Genomic DNA, 6,000 nt, shown 5'->3' on the forward strand with positions numbered 1-6,000 from the left:
AAGAGCCGCAGTACAGTTACTGTGAGGTTATAAGCACCCTGAAGTTAAGAATTAGGGTCACATTAATCCTTTACTCCCCTTTATTCCTAGAGAAGTGTTTTATGAAGAATAAGATCTCTATGAAGGTTTCTGGTGAATTAAACCCAATGTTTGAGTCAGAATCTGATCAGCAACCTCCCTTCACATTCCAGAAGAGATGCATTCTATGTAAACTGAAGTGTCCCAATGAATTGCCAATCTGGTACCTACAATCCTTTCCACTCTCATGTCCAACACTTTCCTAGAAAGCTACATGGTGGACTTTCATAACATGGCTATTTTTCCAAGCGACCAAAAGATACTATCCCAAATAGAGAATCTACATGCAATTAGTGTTAAAACATACACATCCTGTGTTGAATCCAGCCCAGACTAGCATTTTAAGAATTCAAATTCATGTAAGCATCTTCTAGTTTTAGACTTCCAAAAAAAGAAAGGGAAGGGGAAGGGGAAGGGGAAGGGGAAGGGAAGGAAACGAACTCAAATTTGAGGCTGGTGTTGTGGCATAATGGGTTAAGCCACAGCCTGCAATGCCAGCATCCCATATGGGTGCCAATTTGAGTCCCAGCTGCTCCTCTTCCAATCCAGCTCCCTGCTAATGTGCCTGGGAAAGCAGTGGAAGAAGGCCCAAGTGCTTGGGTCCCTGCTACCCACTGGGAGATCTGGAAGAAGCTCCTGGCTCCCAGTTTTGGCTTGGCTCAGCCTAGCTGTTAATGGCCATTTGGGAAGTGAACCATGGGATGGAAGCCTCCAACCCCCTCCCCCCCAAGTAACTCTTTCAAATAAATTAAAAAAAAATTTTTGTTTTTTTGTTTGTTTTTTGGGTTTTTTTGTTTGTTTGTTTTTTGACAGGCAGAGTGGACAGTGAGAGAGAGAGACAGAGAGAAAGGCGGCCATTGGAGGGTGAACCAACAGCAAAGGAAGACCTTTCTCTCTGTCTCTCTCACTGTCCACTCTGCCTGTCAAAAAAAAAAAAAAAATTCTAAGAATTAGACATCTGTCATGAGAAATCTTAGGTCCTTTTTAAAACCTGTCCCTATAAATTAAATGCAGTATAAATTATTTCCAAACAACTAATTCATAATCACATTGGATCTTCTGTAGGAATCACTGACACAGACTGACACACATGCACACAAAGCATCACACATATGCAACATACTTTTATGACATTTATGGCATTCCAAGCAAGAGAAACTTCCAGGAGTAGGGAGAAAGCAAGGGCAAGATCCAGTAAGGCCTGAGTAATTATGCAGAGGTCTATACATTTCCTCCCGACACAGCTTAAATTTTTCCTTTAAAATTATCTAAGTTAATAACAACTTCTTACAGATTTAACAAAGCAACGTGAAAAGCCTTGGTTAAGAGCTCACGAGTCATTTGCAGATTAAGGTGAATTAGTTCCACGACATTGCTTTCCTCATAACATCTCGATGAGATCTGCTGTACACTAAGGGAATGAAAGGCCGAGATGGAAACGAGGACAAAGGAATAGGAAATGTGAAGACATACAGCACAACGCAATGCCTCTGAAGTGCTGCCAAGTTCAGGAGAGCATAGCTTGAAGGTACAGGGCCTGGGACAAAGAAGGGCGCAATGGGTACAATGAGGGGTGAGACTCAAAAAGCTTCCTAACAAGTCAGAACTGGGCTTAGGAAAGGCTGAGCCTCCAGAAAGTGAATTTTTTTCACCTTTATGCTACTTCTAGAACTTAAAACTCAAGCAAAAATGATTACACAAAGTCACTTAATAATGCAAGGCTGGCATTTAGTACCCAGTTACTAAATTTCTTCAAGTGCCAAAAGATTTATGAGGCACACTTCTTCTTTAGCGTTCAGTGACACATCTTAAAGCATTTTTGGATCTTATCACTGTCATAGTTATGAATTAAACACATATCTACTAATGAATGAACTGTAATTTGGGAAATTTTAAATGTCCTCCCCTACTGACTCTTTTCTGAACAGGGAAAACAACTTTGCAGAAACTCCTTAAAATTTCAATGAAAACATTCAATTGTGTAAGTTTAAACGTATTTACCAAAATAAGAAAAAAATTACATGAAATTTATTTTGCTATGAAACAGTAACTATGCATTAACTTAACTACAATACCAAGAGGCAAATACTAGCCTCTCATATTGGCTGGTGGCAAATTCTTCAAGTGACCAAGAGGTCATTCAACGAGCACTCAGTGCCCTCTGAACAGAGTATAAAGGCAATATATAAACAGAGATTGTTTCACCCTTCAGAAGTTTGTAAAAATTATTTAATTTACATACCATGCAAACTGATGTGCAGGCCCTTAAAGACAATGTACTGAGAAATGACAAACTATCGGAAAGCTTCATGGTATGTTTTCACAGTAAGAATTCTCTCAAGGTGAGGACTGCTATTTTTCCCCAGCATCTACTTCTCTGATTTCCCACCTGTCCCATTAGTAAGTTTAAGGAAGCATAGTCAACTACTGCATGAGTTATTGAACATGTCAGATCAGAAAGAAAATTTGCATTTACTATAATAACTGCACTATTCTTTCTTCTGCCACTCAAAAGATTCAAAGAGGCAGGTTAGATAAAAATAAGTCCAAAGCAAAGGAATTAGAATCCTTATATTATGTTCACTGGGGAATTAATTATTTTGTAACATACTTTTTAAGTTTCACAATGAAATACGTATAGACAAGTTGATTATACATTAGTATGACTTTCAACTATTCAAAAACGTCATAAAATGGTCACTTCCATGAAAGTAACATAAATGTTTTGTGATTCTATGGTACCTAGAACACAGTTTTCACATCTAAACATGAATTTTACAGAGCTTTCATTTCCAAAACTGCACATGAATAGCACCCACAGAAAACAACTACACTCAGTGTCACAGAACAGATGCAGCCTAAGTGTTAGGACAGAGTCTCAACCAACAAACGCAAAAACCTGACACACTTCTATTTCCATCCAACCATCTTGTAGTTTAAATAGTTAAGGTTGATGCAGCAAATTTCAAACATCTCCCCCCACTTTATAGATTATTCTTTCTAAGCACCCTACAATGCAAATTTCCAAAATCTTTAATACTAAATAAACCATTGTTATTAAGGTATGACTAAAAGAAAATGTCTAATGCTTTAACTAAGTAATATGGAGAATGAAAAATCTATTAATTTCCCTATAGGACAATGCAAGTTATTTACTAGCCACAAAAAAAGGGAGCATTTTAAATTATTTTAGCTGAGACTGTCTGATTCTATTGATAATTTTAAAGATATATCTCACTAAATTTCCTTGTATCAGCTACAGTACTCCTAAAGATACTTGTCATTTGAATTACATCCACAACTAGCAAGCAGAATAAAGACAAAACCTTCAGTGCCTGCATATTTTTATTGTTGTTGTCCTTGGTACATTCACCTAAAACAGGAGCCCACCACAGCCAGGAGACCCAAAATATTTTCAGCACTGGATGGCAAATTAGCTTTAGTGAAAGATGGTAAAAATAGCAACATTAAGACCCAAAATAAAAAAAGCCTTCCAGAGGTTCCTGGGAATGATTCTCTTTCAAGACCTAACATCCCCACAACTAACAGTCAAAAGGGGGATAAAGAAGATTGCCCTTGCCGGCTAGCTGTAAATTCTCCAGGGAATCTTGCATGTTAATACCAGGACAAAAAAAAAAAAAAAAAAAAAAAAAAACACAGTCCTTTAAACGTAATGAAAGAACAGTTTTAAATGCCTCGTGTGATAAAAATATGGAGGGAAAAAAGATCCCCTTGCATCTAAGAGCCACTTCTACTGACACAGTAGGAACAGCTCTTTAAGGTCTCCAAGGAAGACATTAGTCTCCACCCCAGACAGCGAAGCAGATCCTATGCAGCCTGTCTTCCCACATTTTTCCTTAAAACCCATACGTAAATTAGGAACTATCTCAACGGGTATCTTGTTCAGGGGGAAAAATTCGAAAACAGTGAATATTCTAAAAAGGTAATTCACTGCGCGCACTTTTCCAACAAAACAGTGAAGCATTTCCGACGTGACTAATCTGTTTTAAATTCGGCTGTTCTGTTCCTATGCCATCTAATATTATCAATTGAAACTGCCAAAATATTTCTAAACAAGATCTGGGAATCTCGCTCTCAGCTTCTGATCTTTGCGCTCCTGAAGTTGGGAGACACGTCACTGGCAAACCAAACTGGTAGTGACAAGTTACTCCAGCTCCACTCTTTGGGGTGAGATTTTTAAATTAAACAGCCACCCCACCCCCCAAATGTTCCATGCCCGCGGAATCTCAGGGAGCGAGGTTTAGGTGCACGCCTAATCTAGGGTTCCTCCCGATCACCTGCCACAAAACTTGGGGCTGCAGGACCCAGACACGCATGTTCCAACTCTGCCATCCTTCCCACCTACCCACCCCTCCCCAAGATCCTACAACAGCTGGGCTTGTCAGAAGTGTCGCTTCCCGTCGCCAGCCTGGTGCGCCCCGAGCCTGCAGCCCACATATCCTTGACGGCACGTTTAATGGTTCTCCCCGACCATAAGGTCATGCACGTCTGCATCCAAGGCTCGCGTGTCCCCCACACGCGTCTGCACATTCCTCACTCGGCCTCGGAGGCGCGACGCGGCTGCCGCTTCCCTGCGCTTCGACGCCAAGTTTCTGCAAGCCACTTCCAAGCACAAACTCTCCTTCCGCTTCTTTAAAAATGAAAAAACCATACTCGGATGGGGAGGATCCCAGGAAGCAAAGGGAGACCGTGAGTGCAGCACTTTCATAAAAGTAAACACAAAGACTCTGCCTCCCGGCCACGGGGGTCTTTAAACTCGGGGGCCTGCGCCCCGCGCGACGACCTCGGCCCCCGGAGGACAATGCACTCGGCACGCTCGGCTTTCTCCCGAGGCAAAAGGCGCAAGTCGGGGCTCCCGCCGCGCTCCCCCGCTTCCTGCGGGGCCGCTGCGCACCCCCACTTCTCCAGGAATCGCCCACGCCAGCCCCGCCGCCGCCCTCTCCTTCCGGCGGCGGCCGCGTGGGGCCCGCGCCCCGGGACGCCCGCGCGGCGCGTCCACTCGGCCGCCTCAAGTTCCCGCGGCGGCCGCCCGAGCGCGAACGCGGTCCCGCGTCCCGCCGCCCCGGAGTTGCGAACGTCCGCCTGGGTACGTACTCGGCCAGCGGCTGCAGCGGCGGTCTCGGCGCACTCTCCCCCGAGGACGGCTCAGCCCCAACTCCGAAGTGACGGCCCCCAGCTCTCCCTCCTCAGGCGGCTGCGGCGGCCGGGACGCCCCCGCTCCCATAGAGGGGGGAAGGGAAGGTGGTGGGCGCGCTCTCCCTGCTCCCCCCCGCCCGCCCGCCCGCCCCGACGGCGCTCGCTCGGCCGCGGCGGCGGCGGCGGCGGCTCCTCCGGGCTCCGGCGCGCGGGCGGCGGCGGCGGCGGCGGCGGCGCCTCCTCCTCCTCCTCCTCCTCCCCCGCCGCGCCCTCCCTTCCCCCGCCGCGGCCCTCCCCGCGCGCGCTGCACCCTCCCCTCCCCCTCCCCCGCCCGCCTCCGCCGCCTCCACCCCCCGCGCGCTGTCACATTGGGAGATTCCGCTCTTGCTACATTCGCCGCTCCGGCTCCCGCCCACGCGCGGCCAAGTGACGCAGATCCCGGCGTGGGCCGCCGCGGGGCGGGGGCGGCGGCGGCCGCGGGGCCGGGGCTGGGGCTCGGCCTCTTCCCACCGCCCCCTCCGTGGAACCCGGAGGGCGGCCCATTCACACGGCAGCTGGGAGGAACCAAGTGTGGGCGCCCGGGAGGGGGCGGCTCCCGCGAGTCCCGCTCCCGGCGGTGGGAGGGGGCGGCGGGAGGAAGCGGGGGCGGCGGCGGGCGGGGAGGGGACGCCGCCTCGGGCCTGCTCTCCAGCTGCGGAGCGAGCCGGAAAGGTTTGCAATATTTAAAAAAAATTAATGTTTGAGGTTCCCAGTATAGTATTTCAA

At 47.4% G+C, this 6,000-nt stretch overlaps 1 protein-coding gene across 2 annotated transcripts in view; it reads right to left on the minus strand.

Moving 5' to 3' along the window:
• The window catches only part of NAB1 (NGFI-A binding protein 1), a 50,546-nt gene extending 45,093 nt beyond the window's left edge, over positions 1–5,453 (minus strand). Inside the window, exon 1 of one of the 2 annotated variants that reach the window (XM_002712343.5) lies at positions 5,194–5,453. The gene's annotated coding sequence lies outside the window, so the exon portion shown is untranslated. The remainder of the gene's footprint in view (positions 1–5,193) is intronic. The other variant, XM_017342992.3, reaches the window with a different exon arrangement.
• Between the last annotated feature and the right edge of the window lie 547 nt (positions 5,454–6,000).

This window comes from Oryctolagus cuniculus, chromosome 3, assembly GCF_964237555.1.
Source record: "Oryctolagus cuniculus chromosome 3, mOryCun1.1, whole genome shotgun sequence".
Lineage (NCBI taxonomy): Eukaryota > Metazoa > Chordata > Mammalia > Lagomorpha > Leporidae > Oryctolagus > Oryctolagus cuniculus.